This window comes from Tribolium castaneum, chromosome 2, assembly GCF_031307605.1.
Source record: "Tribolium castaneum strain GA2 chromosome 2, icTriCast1.1, whole genome shotgun sequence".
Classification (NCBI taxonomy): domain Eukaryota; kingdom Metazoa; phylum Arthropoda; class Insecta; order Coleoptera; family Tenebrionidae; genus Tribolium; species Tribolium castaneum.
Genome location: NC_087395.1, coordinates 2,794,796 through 2,813,134, shown reverse-complemented (window position 1 = coordinate 2,813,134; position 18,339 = coordinate 2,794,796). Strand labels below are relative to the sequence as shown.

The 18,339-nt window shown below is 30.9% G+C and overlaps 1 non-coding gene across 1 annotated transcript; it reads right to left on the bottom strand.

Moving 5' to 3' along the window:
• Window positions 1-1,874: 1,874 nt before the first annotated feature.
• On the bottom strand, window positions 1,875-7,290 carry LOC107399014 (uncharacterized). Its single transcript, XR_010333213.1, has 5 exons — window positions 5,413-7,290; window positions 2,652-2,751; window positions 2,496-2,606; window positions 2,103-2,255; window positions 1,875-2,048 (listed from the first exon to the last, which is right to left on the bottom strand). It is a non-coding gene; the product is annotated as an uncharacterized LOC107399014 (transcript).
• Between the last annotated feature and the right edge of the window lie 11,049 nt (window positions 7,291-18,339).

Sequence of the window (18,339 nt, the reverse complement as noted above, 5' to 3'; positions counted from 1 at the left end):
AATTAAATTTTGTTTTGTCAGAGAAAGAATTATATTGTTGATACGACAAGATGTCGCCACAACACAAAATACCAGTGTAAATCCAACTGACTGCGCCAATTAATTAATTATGTGAAAGTTTCAAAGTCCTTAGTTAAAGAGTTTCTGCTATTCAAATTAGCTGAAATTTTGCAAAAGTGGTGATGGAAAGAAAAAAATTCTACAAAAAAATAAAACTAAAGAATAAAAAATCAAACCTATGCAAAAGTAAAAAGCTTTTAAAAAGTATACTAAAAAAATCGGAGACGATTTTTTTTTTCTCTTATAGTTTAAGATTTTCAAATTTGTAAAATAAAATATTAAAAGAAAAAAATCTCTGATAGAAAAAATGTCCACTACGCTTTTAGTATCTAGTTTTTCTTAAGGAGGTTAAAGTGCTACTTGATCTAGTAATTTGAGTAGAACAAATCAAACTCTAACATCTGCAACAGAAAGTAATATTTTATTTTGACATTAAACTTATATTTTTTATTCTTTTTTTGTCTTCGATTATAAGGAGGTAAATCACTCAAAATTCTATAGCTTCTTTAGATAAATTCTTGCAAAAGAAGCGACACAATCGCATTTGTTTTTTGTTATCGCTTTACATTTATGTGATCGCTTTGTTAATAAACATATTTAGAAAAAAATGCCAGTCATGGTGAAAAATGCTTAATCACTACTTTTTTTGCCTTGTCATAGTTATCTTAGTCATCAATGATAAATTCCATTGATATCACAGAATGAGAGGGAGTTTTCCTAGGAGGTTAGATATAAGTCCTTGGAGGTTTCATATTTATAACTAGTCATGATGATGAAAAATGCTGAATCATTGTTTTATTATTTTTGCCTTGTCATGATAATTAATGGTCTATAATTGATAATAATGATAACATAGAATAGAATAGGAAGGTAGTGAATGTGAAATGAAAATTTTATTTTATTTTTGTCAAAAAAAGAAAGGTATGTAAATAGTATGAACTTATGTGCCTGTGCATATACATATGATTCGCTTCTTTCTCAAACAATTTTCTTCTTAAATACCTTTGTCTTTATAATACAGACCGAGGAAATAGAACTTTATCTACAGCACACAATATTTGTGAAAATCCTACTGACTGTGCCAATTAATCGTAAGTTTACAAACACAATAACTTGTTTATAAAAAAAACTAAATTACCAAATTCGGAAGATGTTACAAAAAATATATATGTACCTATCTTATCTATTTTTAATAAATTGTTTATCAAATGGTGCAAAAATATAACCAGGTTACCATTTTAAAAAATATTGTTGACAATCACTTCGATTTTCAATGGATTTTGTCAATATGTCAAAATTAAGTTGTCTGCACAAAAAATTATTTATGGTATTTTAGAACCAATTAATATTTTTCTGTAAAAAAATCACTAGTCTCCTCCACAAAAATTAATTAATTTTATAAAAACTAAAAATTAAAATAAACATAATTTTGCTCGGCACTTCATGTAAGCATCATTTATTTTATACAATCACTAGGAATAATAAAATTTCAGTCAATTAATATTTTAATATTTTTTTCAATAGCAATGTTAAACTGTTTCTTTATCAACTCTTTCGTGCAGATAAGATGTTTTAAATTTATTTTGTTCAACTAAATTTACAAATTCCAACATATTAATTTGAAAGGTTAACAATAACTTTTTTCTCTTAAACTTGAAGTCCTTTTAGAAAAAAAAAGTATTGTACAGGATAATAAAGATTGTAAGTATCAGCATTTAGTTTCCTGAATATTAATTTTAAATAAACTAAAGATACAGGAGATAAAAATATAAAAAAATAAACGATTTTTTCATTAGTATTTTATTGCATATTTTTGGTGTAATTTAATTGATTTTAAGTAACAGGTCAAGTGTCGGTCTCTTTATTGCAAAAACAGGAACTAACAATAGTGTGTACTGTGTTTGTTATTTCATTGATCACAACGTACTGACATCCTTGTCACTCATTTGTGTAAGAAGAGATAACATCGAATATATCGTTTTCGCAATCTATAATAATACAACTTAAAATACTTAAACACAAATAACTATTAATTATAATACTGCTGCTCCTAAGTTGTAGTTGACGCTGGAATTTTCCGTGAATCGAAAGTTGATCGGTTTGATATTAACCATAATCATGAGGTAAATTTGTTTATTCCATTTGTTGAACAAATACCAAGGAACCGAGCACCATGTGTAGAGAAGTTCTTCAAACTAGAATGCAATAGTTGTGAAAAGACTGTTTTTGTTTAACGAGCACAATGTTTGCCAAAACGAGTGAGCGCAACGAGTTAAACAATAACAGGCTTTTCATGTATTACAATATTTTTACTAATTCCTTCGTAAATTGAAAATGCATTCCCGCAGTTTAATTTTAACCTCGGCCGTTAATAAGTGACATTTGGTAACGAGATTAAAAAAAATATTTTTCGCCCTTGTACTTTTATTACATACAATATCCTCTAGTTTCTGTCCAGATGTTACTGTTGCCATAAATGTAGTAATTGCTGCTACTGTTAAAGTACCAGCGTGAAGATAGTCACTTATCACTAGAGTGTCTGAAAACTGAATCTTTGCGTTAAAAAATTAAACTAAAACAAAGGAAACAACCTTAAAATAGAACATAAGGATACTTATGCCAAGCAACCCTCCAATAACAGCATACAACAATATATAAATTGCTATTCGCTGGTTAACTGCTTGAAAAGTTCTGAAACATTATTAAATTTGGTCTAACGTACTGTACTAGACTACAGTCACGACCAAAACGAATGACACCGCTAAAACCGTAGCCACAAATCATTTCGAGTGTTATAGTTAATGTATATAAGCTAACTGGAAAGTTTGTAAACTAACTGGTTTGTTGAAATTTTGACTTAAAATGTTTTAGTCAGGCTTTTACTATCCGACCCGGTTGGTAGGCGCGTCATTCTTTTTGATCGTGACTATACGCTAGGAGACAAAACGATGTACACGGTCTAAATAATTCAGCGGTTAGCACAAAGCAAACAAAAACCAAGGCAGATAAACCATTAAATTCTTAATAGTAAGAGACAAAAATAGTGCAAACATTAAACTACAGGGTGAGTCATTGATATGGGCGTGCTTGATTGCTCCTACACTGTCAAAGATATCGAAATAAATCAAATGGCACTGCAAATGGAAAGTCCAAAAATTATTTTGCCCTATACAAGATGTTTCATTTTTACAATGGAACCCCCGGTATATTTGTACATATTAAAATTTGCAATTTTTTAGGTTTTATAAATCAGTTTAGTTTTTGCCATTGACTTTAACCGTTCAGAAATTATTTAATTTTTTCTATAATTTAGTGCGTCTGCAGGCACCTTATTAAAAAAATCTCAGCGTCCTTAGTATTTAGGATATCAAGTTGAGACTTGCATTGTGGTATCACCTTGCAGTGGCACATTAATTTTGGTATACTTTGCAGGAGCATAACATGATTTTTTAAATAGCACTGTATTTTATTACTAATTATTATTCAGCTTCTCATTTTACATTTTTTTACTTCATTAGTTTTGTCCAAAAGTTGATATTTAAAGAGATAATTCGATTTTTCTGAAAAATACACACAAAATTTCTAGGATACTAATGTAGCGTGCTATGAAAAACAAACATTTTGGCCTACTAATGTCATAATGGCATTTATAGTCAGTCATGTTTTAATTTTATTGTGAAAATGAATTTTTTGTGTAAAATGCTCATCTAGACACAAATTTAAATAAAATTTTGACAAGAAATTATTAAATAAAAATGACAGAAGTTTACAAGGAGAAATAAAGAAATAAAAAAACTGAGATACAACAAATCAACAGCGATAACATATTACTTGCAGTTACAAAACTGTTTAAAATGACGGCGTTCTTAATCAGTAAAGTAATACATTGGTCAATTCTTATTCAAAATTCGCCGCTTCTAATATGGCTTGATCAATTCTACCAGAAGTTTATATAATTCTTTCTTGTATATTTTCTCTGGTAGTGCCGTCGTTTTTTTTCTTTTTTGTTTCTTTTAAGTCTATATCTTGATGAGATTTGTATGAAAAATTCATTTTTACAACAAAATCAAAACGTGATGTACAAAAAACTTTAGTCTGAAATTGTTGTGTTAGAATTTATTATTTTACATGGCACACTACGTTGGAATCCAAGAGATTTTTTGTGCATTTTTCAGAAAAACCAAGATATCTCCGAAACATATAAACTTTTGGAAAAAAATTTAAAAGGTGAAAAAGATGTAAAATGAGATGCTGAATAATACTCAGCAATTGAATACAGAGAGTGCTATTTAAAAAAAATAAGTTTTGGTTCTACAAAATTTACTAAAAGCAAATGGACAGTCTTGTTGCCAAAAAATGCCCTTGACAGTTGTCTACAGACAGACAAAATCCCAACTCCATATCCCAAAAACCAAGCGCTCTGCGATTTTTTAATTATGTGCCTGCAGACGCACAAAATTGTAGAAAAAAATATATAACTTCTGAATGGTTCATGTAAAATGCAGAAACTAAACTGATTTATAAAGCCTAAAAAAGTGCATATTTCAATTTGTACAAACATACTTGTATGTGCCATTTAAAAAAACTATGTTAAAGGGTGCACTGTAAAAATAAATGAAATACCCTGTATAAGGAAAAATAATTTTAGAACATGCAATTTGACTTCCCATTTGATTCACTTCGATATCTTTGACAGTGTAGGTGTAATCGAACACGCCCATATCAATGATTCACCCTGTATATTAAAAAAAATTAAAATAAACTTTTGCCAATTTTCGTTCCGTTCCATATTTTTGAAAATCCTGAATATACGGTTGAAGATAGAAAAACAGTGTAAGGAACAAAGTTATAGAGAATTAAATTTCCCTTAAAAATTCCGCGCCAAAATAAATCTTCAACGTTCAACGCGAAACGAAAACTTTGCATGAGGGTCTCGCAACGTTTTTGGGGCCTAAACGGTTGAAGATAAAAATATGGTCTTGCGGACTTTCTTACAGTAAATTTTATTCTCCACAACTTTCTTCCTAACATTTTTCTGGTATCTTTAGTCGTGTTTGTACTGTTTTAAAAAATACTGAACGAAGCGCTATTTGTAAATTAAAATTTTTTTTCATGTTTCTTGTGAAAATTATACTCGTTAGTTTTTCTCAGTGTGCTAAGAATGCAAAGGTCAACGTTTCAGTGTTTTTTTCTATGTAATTAGTAAATTAGTTGAATTTCGATTAGTTTTAAAAGATTTGACGCCGAATAACGCGCCCTGGTGTTTGCTCTGCAGTACTACTTTTTTTGGTACGATTTTGTGTCTCGTTTCGTCTCCTAATCTATAGTCCTCAGTAACAATTAGTTCATTACCTGTGAAATTCTGTGTAACGTTTTACAATAACAATAATGTTTTTTGTAATTTTGTGCTGAAAATCCTTGTCGTTGGGCAATTTTAAATCATCGCAACCCGATTCAATAATGTTGTTCCTTATCCAGTCCAAAACCAAATAGAATTGAAATCGTATGTGAGTTGCCCCGTACACCACTTGGTTGCAGGTGGCTGGTAGTGCAAGTGCCATAACAATGTAGCTCGCTTTATACATCCAACAAAGTTCAGTTTTCCATTTTGGAACATAAATTTCAATGATTTTGTACACATAACATATCTCTTCTGCATTTTTTGATGGAAAAGTGTGGGCAAGACCAGCAATTAGTGCAATAACTGTGTTAACAATGATGTAAGCTGTGATTAATTTAACTTGAAATTTGATTCGATTGATTAATTTTGGGTCAGTGGATTTTATTTGCCACAGCGTTGCTGATTTAATGCCTTCAGGTCCAATGTTAGATATAGTTAAACATGTTGTAAGTGAGAGAATGATCTACAAATTTTCAATTGTAATTTAAAATATTATGATGCACTCAAGTTTTTCGAATGTATATTACAAAAAAGGATCCAAACCAGTAAGGCGAATACGATATGAAGTAAAGGCTGTTGAAATTGATAAGAAAATGATATCCTTGAAGTACCATAAGCACTGTGTTGGCCACCAACATTACAAATATTACAAACTTCAATAGTTTGTACTGGAAAATGTCACAACACCAAAATCGAAGTAACCACAAAACATCATCTAAAATTTGAAGGTTGTAACTAATTTCAACGAACGAAGCGAGTTAAAAAAATATTTCAAATAAAAGTTTGAGGAACATTAAACTAAGGAATAATACTACAAAACGTGTATATACACGTATTATAGTATTATTCCTAAATAGGAACGGTTATAACATCTCATGCACAAATTAAAATTATTGACTAGCACAAGTGTTCGAGGTAATCCGGCTCGAGGGACCAGATTAGGGACTTGATTTTGTTCAGTTGTTTTCATTGCTTACAAGTTTCTATTTTTTTGTTAATTTCAAACTTTAATTAATCACACATTATTTAGAAACCGTAACTATACCTTAAATACAAACAATATTTTAAATTACTTCTAGTAGATGAATTGATGATAATTATAATGTTCTTTGACTAGCTCTACATAATGAAAGCATTATTATTCAATTTACATTCAGTTAAATAACGAGGGATCATTACATTATAGTTATTAATAATACGAGTGCAAAAAGACAAGCTGAAAGTTCGAGAGCTGTCATTATGCAACGGGCGTATGCGAGTTGCATACTTAGACATCCAAGAACTTTAAACGTTATCGCAAAACTGTTATTAATTTTTTTTTGTTGGAACATGATAATTTAAAACAGTTTGCTATGAGAAGCGTGTTTTAAAATTGTGAAAACACGTTGCTATCGAAAACGTGTTTTAAAATAGTGTTTATAAACTAGGATTCAGATATTAAAAAGAAGGCTTAAAATTTTATCACAAAAAAAAGTTTTAAAAAATGCTAACATTTCACATGTAATCCGGCTCGAAGGACCATAAATGGGTTTTGGATTTGAATCTGTTCAGTTGGTTTCATTGCTTACATCTTTTTACTTTCTTCATGTTTGTGTGTTTTTTAATAGTTTAATAACTTGAAAAAAACTGTTTTTTGCTGTTTTTTGAAATTTGAAACTTGACAATATTCTAGAAGATAACTAAACAATGATTTTCAAATTTTACAAAAACTCAAAGAGTTTAAAAGTCATCCGGAGCAAAATCTCTTATGGGAGTTCCAATGTCAATGACGGGGTAGGTGTACGTACCTCAAAAACTACCAAACATATTTTCATAAACTTGCTATTATGTAAAAGAGATTTTTTTTCCTTTTTATCGGTCGTTTTATATTTGCAATAGATTACCTACAAAATGTAATAAAGCTAGAAAAACAAAAATTGAGGAAACATATTTTAAGAGGTTTTTCGAATTTTTAAACGACCTATAAATTTAAGCTTGTTGTTTAACCAGATAATTTTAAAAGTCCGATGAAAAACTGTTTATAAATAACATTTCCACAGAGGTAGCCTTATTTGCAATCGAAAATCGAATGAGTAAGAGATAATTACAACCCTCCCATAAAAAGTAACCGCAAATAATTAGACTCAGACTTTGTAAATAAAAATTTGAACAAACAAATTGATATAGTATGCCAAAAACTCTGACAAATAGGGACTAATAATGTGTATGCGTTTTACTCATCAGTTTCTGAAGACTGTGTTTACATTGTAAGTTGTAATGACTTTAGTGTATACTCGAAAAGAATTACTCAGTACAAGATAAATTAGTTAAATTAGTTTGGTTGTTTGTTTGAACAGATGCAAGCCCTGAATCTGGTCCTTCGAGCCGGATTACATCGCTAGAAAATAATTTTAATTTGTTATTTCTACTATTTGAAGTCACCACAAATCAGTGATCAATAAAATCAAGTACTATAAATAGAAAACTATTACTTAGTTTAGATTTATTTTAATTTCAATATTGGCGCCAGTTTCCCGTAGTTCGCCATTTAATTTAAGTAATTTAATAGAATTTAGAATGGTCGATCATGTTCCTAAGTAAAATTTTGATGCTGTATCTACACTGATAATTAAAAAGATTCTAATGTGGGCCAGAAAAGAATCAGCCTGTATGGGGTAAAACATTGTTAAATTGTTTGATTGTATCCCCATTGTCACCTGACCTGACCTGACCTGACCTGACCTAACTTTTTTTTTTTTTTTAACGAGGTTTTGGGGAAAGCTCATAGCCTAACCCCCGGATCTTTGATGTTCCAGTGATCCGGGGAGTGTGGGATTCTAACCCACTAAAACCCCATTTCCTCTGTTTATTTCCGCAGTCGCCACCCGGGGTAGGGGACCTGACCTAACCTGACCTGACCTGACCTGACCATGATCACTTTGTGACTGAAACACGTTGTGATTTTAAATAACAGTCTTATGGGCCGGATTAAATAAATAAAACAAACAACAGTAAAAGAAAAAGTTATGGACAACAAGACCAAATAAACAGATCAAGTCCAGAATCTGGTCCTTCGAGCCGGATTACATTTTGAATGCTTGTGCAAGCAAGTACATAGTTTTAATTTGTTATTTCTATAATTTGGTTAACGCAAATATTGTTGACTAAACTCAAACACTAGAAAAAAAATTTACACTTATTTTAAAATTTTAATGTAATGTTCCCTCATTATTTTAATGGACTGTAAGTTGAATAATATAACTTCCATTTTATGGAGCTAGTCAAAGTAGATTATCGTTAACTAATAGTAATTTAAATAGAGACCAGTAAATTGAATACGTTTTACTCAATTTTTGAAGATGAATTCAGAAGTGTCAAAAAATAGGTGGTTACGATATTTAAAATCCCAATGTTGGCGCTAATTTCCCGTAGTTCCGCCATTTTGAAAATAATTTAATTACATTTAGAATGGTCTCATGATAATATCTAAAATTTTGAAACCTTGTCTGCAATAAAAATTAAAAACATTCTAATGTCAACACGAAAAAAACACCCTGTATAAGGTAAAACATTGTTAAATTAGTTTGGATGTACGGATGTACCCTTATTCTCACCTGATAATGACCAAACAAAAACAAACCGCAACAAAACATAGAATGTTATAAGCAATAAAAGCAACTGAGCAGATTCAAATCCAGAATCTGGTCCTTCGAGCCGGATTACATCTCGAGTCCTTGTACTCGCAAATAATTTTAATTTATTATTTTTACTATTTGAAGTCACCGCAAATAATCAGTGAACTTAAACCTATAAGCAGAAAATTGTCACTTATTTTAAAATTTTAATGTAATGTTCCCTCGTTATTTTACTGGAATATAAGTTGAATAATGTAACTCCCATTTTATGGAGCTAGTCGTTAACTAATAGTAATTTAAAAAATGTTTGTACATAAAATATTATTACCGTTTGTAAATCATATTTAAATAATTGTTTAATTTAATATTCTTTCAATTTACGTAATGTTTTTAAAAATTAATAACGACCGTACCTTGAGGATAATTCATTAATGCAAAATCCATAATATTTGCAGTCATTTGGATATAAAACAGTAGTTAAGTATCGATTAACTAGACAAGATTAGAGCTAACGAATTATAAGTGTGTATCATTTGAACACTTCTTCAAATGCCAAATATAAAAAGCGGGAACATGAATTTATGGAAGTTGAAGTACTTGCGCATTTCTAGTTGTGGACATAAACGTCGCTAAGTAACTAGTCGTAAATAAATTTTAGTTGTTATAATTAAGAGTAATTATCATTACAATTTATTAAAGACGTTTTTGTTAATAATATATACGAGGGCAAGGTGAGAAATTCTCAACCTACCACAGAATTAACATTGTAATCAATAAAATTTTTATGCGGGAGCAAGTCATCATGTTTCGTCTTAATCGGACAAATAGTTATTTTTCTCAGCATTTTTTTAAGTAAAGGTGCATGTCTGTTTCGAACAATGGATAAAATGGATAATTTCGCCATCATTCTTTGTTTTGAAGGGCTTATTGCTTAGAGAAATTTATCCAAATTTGGTGAGAGTTTATAAAGAGTCAACCTCTTCATATTCTACTGTAAAAAATGGCCAGCTGAATTTGGCTTTGGCAATGAGAAAATTAAGAAATTTAAAACATGAATTATTAGAACATTCTTCATATTCGCCTGATTTGACTTCCCCAGACCTCCACTAACCACGAATTTAAAAAAAAATGTGGTTAGAAAAAATTATCACTCAAATGAAGAGGTGATTGTGATCACAAAAAGTATTTTGCAGACCTACAAGAAAGTCACTTCAGGGATGGGACTAAAAAACTAGACAAACATTGCACTAAGTTGAACTAAATGCAGATTATACAAAAAATTAATGTATATGTGAAGTAAAAAACGTAATCTTTCATTCTTAAGCCGAAAATTTTTCACCTTGCCCTCGTATATTCAGTAATTTAGGTAGGTCAACAAGTTGGTTGGACTCATTTTGAGATATTTACAAAGAATGAGAAAGACCACTTTAAACCGAAATTAATTAAAACAATTAAGCAGCAGATGGGGAAATGTTGAAAAAAACTTTCTTTTTCAATTTTTAGTTCAGCAATAACTGACGTAAGAAAATTCAAAAAGTTACATGATGCCATCCTACAGTTTTAATTGGTTCCAAAAGTAAAGGGATAGTATTGCACCTGAAGTGTTTAATACTAACGACTTGGGTAACTTTTACTCAGCTTGAGAATGAGAGTTGTGTGCTTACTGTTTAAAATTTGAAAGTTGGCACCAATTGCTCGTAGTTCCGGAAATTCACGCGTTTTGAAAATAATTTAGTTGAACTCAGAATCATCGATTTAGATTGTATAAAAAATCTTAAAGCTCTAGGCTATAATAGAAGTTAAAAAATTTCTAATGTAGGCCCTAAAAGAATTAGCCTGTATACATTTTTTATTTCGACCTAACTCGATAAAAAAACTGATATTCTCAAGCTCAAAAAACCGAAAAGACCTTGCTTTGTGCACTTAATGTAAAAATAACTATTTATAAAGGACAGGTTTGAAAGGAAAAACTGTACTTTTCATTTCTAAATATAGCGAGACTCTCTTGCGAGAACACTGTAAAAGTTTAGCAGTGCATTTGGTCTCACATTTTTGAAGTAATAAATTGAGTTAATTAGTGCATTTTACATCAGTGTATTGCTTATTTTTTTGTGCATCATTTGATGTAACAGTGATTTCTTATGTCATCTTGAGTACTACAACGAAGGTAATTTAGTTGAATTTAGTTTATCGGTTTCAAACGATTGATTATCGTGCTGCTCGTCAGATATCTTCAGTTTATCTTCACTTTTTCTTACTTTTTCTTACTCTTGATTATTTGAATTATTTATTTATTTAGCATTTAATTTTTCAAAATGCCTTTTTCTTGTTTAAAATGTAAAGATCCGGTCAATGAAAATCAAACTAAATCATTTATCAAATGCGATGGTTGTGAAAGACCGGTACATGTAAATTGCTCAGATCTCTCGGCTGCTGAAATTAAGTGTTTTGAGTTAAGGCCAAATTCTAAGCGTAGATTTAAATATATTTGTATGGACTGTGAACAGGGGTTGCATCAGCTTCCAAAAATTCTCTCGCTAGTTACTGACTTGAAACAAGAGATCAATAAGTTAAACGACAAGATTGAAAACATTTCTAACCCGGTTAGTTCTAATACTTCACTCTCTCCTATGGTCATGGAAGAAATTATTTCTGAAATATCTGAAAGAAATAAAAGGTCTTCTAACTTACTTATTTATGGTGTAACGGAAGCTGGTTCGTCCAAGAAAGAACAATCTGACTTAGACTGTACCTTGATCTCGGATATATTGAACAATTTGGGCTCATCAGCAACTCAACAAATCAAGCCGGTTAGGTTGGGAAAATATGATGCTTCCAATACAGTTCGATCACGTCCAATAAAGGTTAATCTGTTTTCTGCTAATTTAGTTCAGAATGTCATTAGAAATGTGAAAAAACTGAAAGGTTTACAAAAATTTTCAGCGTTGGCATTCTCTTATGACCGAACTCCTCGACAAATTGAATTATACAAAACGGTGAAACAGGAGTTACTTATGCGGCTACAAAATGGTGAGGAGAATTTAAAAATAATATATCGTAATGGTGTTCCCACCATAATTAATCAGTCCCATTCGGAAAACTAAATTTGTCCAACACCATATCAGGTCAATTTGAAATCTATTATCAGAACGTCAGAGGTTTGAATTCTAAAACGGATCATTTTTTTTCTAATTGTTTGGATTTACATTATGATATTATTTGCGTCACGGAAACCTGGCTAAGTGATTCTGTCTTTGATTCTGAATTACTACCCGATCAATATAATGTGATTCGTTGTGATCGTAAGTTTTCTCTGGTTAAACTGTCGAAGGGAGGTGGTGTTCTACTCGCTATCAAAAATAATATTACTTTCTCCCGAATTAATACTTCTGAACTTTCTGCCGTTGTGCCTTTAATTGATATTGTCTTGTGTAAATGTCTTATAAATATGCAAAGTGTGACTCTAGGAGTTATCTATATACCACCAAATGTCACGGCAAATGAGCTTGATCTATTTACCGCTGGATTAGAACAACTTATTTTGGGCCGTCAGTTTATTTTGTTTGGTGACTTTAACCTACCTGATTTCGGGAAAACAAACGAATCACGAAAATCGCAGGTTTTTCACAACTTCATAAATGTCCTTGACGCTATTCAGCATAACTCAGTAATGAACCCTAACAACAATCTTTTGGATCTTGTATTTTCTTCCAGTGAGATGAACCTAAACGTCACTAAGTGTGACTTTCCATTAGTGTTCGAAGATTTCCATCATCCTTCAATATCTATCTCTCTACAAGTAACAAAAAACCTAAATTATCCTTCTTTTCCTTGTAACAATAGCTTAGTCTATAACTTTCACAAAGCTAATTTTCCTTTATTATATAATGCATTTTGTGATATCAACTGGTCTTTTCTAAATGACTTTTCCAATGTCAATGAAGCTATTGAGTCATTTTACTCGGTTATCTATCAACTATTTGATTTGTATGTTCCGAAAAAACGTAGACAAAAGTCTAGTTATCCGATATGGTTTACTCCTGAAATTAAATACAATCTTAAGACCAAAAGGTACTTTAGGAAAAAATGGCTACAAAGTAATAGAAATATTATGTTTTATTATAACGAATTTAAACGATTACGTAGTCTAACTAAGAAACAAATCTCGATTGCTTATCAATCTTATGTCAGCCATATGGAAACAAATATAAATTCCAATTCTTCCGACATCTGGAAATTTTTAAATCAAAAGAGAGGTTGTTCTCGTATACCAGGAAGAATTTTTACTGAAGATAAATCTTCTGACTTTGCTGATCCTCAAAGTATTGTTAATGGCTTTGCTCATTTTTTTTCTTCGGCTGCACTCATAAATATGGAGGAAAATTTACTCTTTCCTGAAACATGTAACTGGGGTTTAAATTTCCAGTTTTCTTCAATATCTTTGGATCAAACTGTTTCTATTATGAAAAAGCTTTCAAACAAATTTACTGCCGGTGATGACCTGATTCCTTCTTTTATTGTTCGTGATTGTAGCGATGTTTTCGCTCAGCCGTTAACAAGGATATTCAATCTTGCAATTAATACATCTACTTTTCCCGAATTATGGAAGCGAGCTAGGGTATGTCCAGTTTTCAAAAAAGGGGACAATGCTATTATTTGTAACTATCGACAGATTTCTATACTTTCTAATTTTGCTAAAGTCTTTGAGCAGTGTTTGTATCAGGATATCTATTATAGCGTAAAAAATTTCATCTCTCCGGATCAACATGGCTTCGTTAAGGGGCGCTCAACGGTTACGAATCTCGCGCTTATTACACAGTACATTGCAACCAACTTGGATTCTGGTCGTCAGGTAGATGTGATATACACCGATTTTACTAAAGCCTTTGATTCAGTTAGTCATGATATCCTGCTTCATAAGTTAACTTTCTTCGGCTTTTCTTCTTCTTCCCTTCTCCTCCTTCAATCATACCTATCAAATAGAGTTTCCTATGTTTCCTTTAATGGTTTTTCTTCTTTCAATTACTGTGTGAAATCTGGAGTCCCTCAAGGATCAAATTTGGGGCCACTTTTATTTATTCTGTTTATTAATGATTTGTTACTGTCTTTATCCTGTCCTGTTCTTGCGTATGCGGATGATTTAAAAATATTTAATTCTATCACAAATCAAAATGATGCTGACTTGTTACAACTGAACTTAAGTAAAATTGCAGACTGGTGTAACAAATATAAATTACATTTAAATATTAGTAAATGTTGCACAGTTTCTTTCTCTCGATGTCGTTCTCCTTTTCCATCTTCATATTCTATTAACAATTTTGCCCTTGAAAAAAAGGATGCCATTAAAGATCTCGGTATAACTTTTGACTCAGCTATGACATTCATTATCCATGTCGGAAATGTTCGTAATTCCGCCTTCAAGTCGTTAGGTTTTGTTATGCGTATGGGTAAATATTTTTCTGATGTTGTACTGTTAAAAAATCTCTATTTAAATCTGTAGAGGTGTACTCTATAAAATAACAAGTTTGGCGATTAGTAATGTGGAGCTGACCTTGTACTTGATACATGTAATTATCTTTTTCTTTTAAAACTATTTTACTATCATCTTGAGAATCTATTTCTAAGTATTTAATCAATTTTTGTTCTATGGCAATTTTAATATTTGTGTTTCTTGCGCTAAATGGACATTTATTTTCAACAATAGCATTTGAACCCACTAACCCATCTGGTGTTGCACCTAAAAATTTTTTTTCTTTATCTGTTCAAACTTCTCCTTTGCTTTCTCTTCATTATCAATTCCCCACTGTAGTGGTTCGGGTAATTTTTTAAATTTAGATAATCCCACACGATACAAGATATCTTTTACAGCATTCGCTGTATTGGTCGTACATTTCATATTAATAATTCTTCCGAAATTACTAGCCGTTAATCTATTATTTCTTTCTTTATCCCACTGCTCATTATTACGTTGACCAATTGTTAACAAAGGAATTTTTAAAATATCGCAAGCATCCAAATCATTCAAGAACTCATTTTTTATTTTGTCATATGTTTCTGTTGGCATGTCTATTATGTCATTAGTCGCACCATAATCCGAATCTGCACTTTGAATACGAATTTTTCTTTTATTTAATTTTGTAGCTTGAAGTTCTTTGGTTTTTAATAAGCGATTTGAAAATTTTGTGGTGTAAATACCACTATTCTCTGATATTTTCTCCATAATTTTAAATACAAATTTGTTTTTGTTATTTACATTTACGACTGCCGCAAAGCATCTTCCATGATAAGAACCGCGTTCTGAAAAATTCTTTTATTCTTTTAACCAAGTTTGTTAACTACTGAATTAAATGACTCAACAGAATTATTATCGACATCATACAATAGACTTGAAGATAAATTTGCAACTCGTTTTAATGCCTGCATGAACAACTCAAACAAGGAACTATTTTTAAAGTCAGAATATGCAACTGCATTTGTTATTTGACCAACTGTTTTACAAAAATACGTAGCGCACTTTGAATGATTACCAAAAATATGTGCAGGTCCATTTAAAATATCATTTTTCAGGTTTTCTGCTTTTTGATCGAAAGTACAGTTTTCGTTTTTTCTGTATTTTATCGCTGAAACAATTGCGGTTCTAAATTTAAAATAATTGTTGCGCAAAAAAGTTTTTATATTTATGTCAGAACGAGGAGTTTTAGCGATTTCTCTAATTTTAGTACAAAAATTTCGTAGTATATGATTTCGGCATTCAATTTTTTTAATAAAATATTTAGGCCCGTATGGTCTTGCATTACGAATTTTTTTGTAGACGCTACTATCACCATCTCCTATGAGGTTTTTAAATCTTACGTTATGCATGTCTACTGATTTTTTAAATCCATCTAAAATAATTGCTGCTTCCATTGAAGTTGAAGTGTTTTTCCAATTTTTAAAACATTTATGAGGGGGCGTCGTTTGGTTTTTTTTCTTATAATACATACATTTTTTACAATTTTTATTTTTAACTCCCACGTATAAAATTTTTTTAGTCCTTGCACCGACTATTGTTGCAACACCAGAAGATGCGTTGTAATTTGATTTGTAGGAACGTTTAGACCACGCACCATCTACTACAACTGTAATGTAAGGTACTCCATCTTTATCAATCTCACCGGCTTCGATTGCCAACGCACGCTCTTTTTGACCGGCTGCTAACATTTCGTCTAGAGCAACGTTTTCCGCGATATGTAAAATTTTTCCTTCGGTTTTAATATATATTTTTTTATTAAGTTGTGGAATGTTCAAAGCTGCGCAAAATTCTGTTAGTTGAGAATAACCAGCACCTATTGCTACTGTGCCACAGACAGCTGCTTCATTTATGTTATTATCTGCTTTTTCCGTACTAAAAGTCCCTGTTACTCCACACATACTACATTTATATTTAAAAACACTTTTAAAACCAAAATGCGCTTCATGTACTATGTCAACGTTGAAAAAACTGCAAGAATAAATGTCATGTTTTATGTTTTTTAACTCCGAAAATAAATGACCTATGTCAACAATCCTTCTACCGCTTGGAATATAAATTTGTTCTTGACTAGTATCTTTCTCAATAACAAATACTTCATCATCATCGGAACTTGATTCAATTGACTGAAAGCTACACTCCGCGAGACTTGATTTACTTGGAAATTCCGTTTTAGAACCCTTTCGTTGTTTTTTCCAAAAATTACGCATTATTTGTTTTCGACTTTTTCTTTTTTTTGAAAAACTTAGTTTACTATTATTACCCATAATTTTAAATATACAAAGATTTCAACTATTTACAAGTGATATAATAAGAAATTAGGAAATACACTTACCAACCAGCAGTCGCAACAAATAATTAAATAAAAAGAAATAGATAAAATTGATATTCTGCAAAGTAACAAATTAAAAACTACAAATACCACTGTTTAAAAATTACCACTTATTACAAAACACTGTGCAAGAAAGTGACCAGCACTCTGCAAGGACTCAAAGAGTAAAGAAGTTGTAGAACTATATGTTTTGATTATATATAAGTACCAACCACCACCCTAAACTCTCCACTAAATACAAGTCTGTTTACATGTGATTTCAGTTTCAGGTACCCGAGCTTTAGCAATGTTTACTTATATTTTAAAGAAATACACAAAATTTATATAATGTAAGAGTAACGCAGCTATATCTTCGCAAGCTAGTTATAGAAAAATTGTATAAATTTAATAAAAAAACGAGAAATAATTCCTAAATTAGTAGTACACCAATTCTCAACAATCGCTTCGGTACCCTGAAGCCTTAAAATTTTGAAGGGGGTTGGTGCTGCTGTTGAAAAAGTTTGATCTTGTAAGCTCTTACAAAAGTTTTAGAGAAATTGTGTTTTTTTTTAAATATTAATGGCTATATTAACAAAATATCATCTTAGCGGTTTAAATAATGTCGTTCTTAATTTCTTGTAAAAAAGGGGAATTTTTTCAAAGATTAAAATACTCTTAACGTTGTAAAATTTTCTCATTTGCGAATATGTTGAAAAACTCTTTCGGACACAATTCACGAATATTTTAATAGCAGTAAACACTTACAAAGTTGGTACTTTTTCAATAACTTCGGCAGAGAATTTTAAACTTAAAAATATTTATTTTAATATTTATATTAAATATTTAGATTTTCCATAATTTGTGGAATAGAGAATTGTGACATGCAACGGCACCCCATGTAGTCTGAACAATTTCTCAAAAATGCATTAGCAGGTAACAACTTATCAAAATGGAAGGATTATGGTCATTTAAAACGAATTTCAAAAAGGAAACACCCAGCAAGGTTTTCTAATCGTTTGAGTCCAGTTTATGGACTACTGGTTGTTTTCTCTTTAAATATTTTGTGATGGGATCCTTTTCCTTGAACGAAAATATATACAAATGTAATATGCATTTTTACTTGGCTTATTAATAGAGAGCTTTCAATTTTGTTTGAAAAAACGTATTTGTGGTACTCGTGTACACAGCAGAAGAATTATCAGTATAATTCATGCCTATTGTCAATAAATGATCATCATCCTTTTCACAATTACCCATTTTTACTGACTTCATTAAGTGCAGTTAATTCGAATTTATTTTCGAAAAGATTGCACCGTAGGATTTTTATTCTACCCGCCTCTCTGGCGATAGACAGAAAACAAATTTTCTATTAAGTCTTGCCTTGATGCTCTTGGAGAACTTTATTTAATGAACCTATAGTAGAACTTTTCTTAGAGAAAAGGTA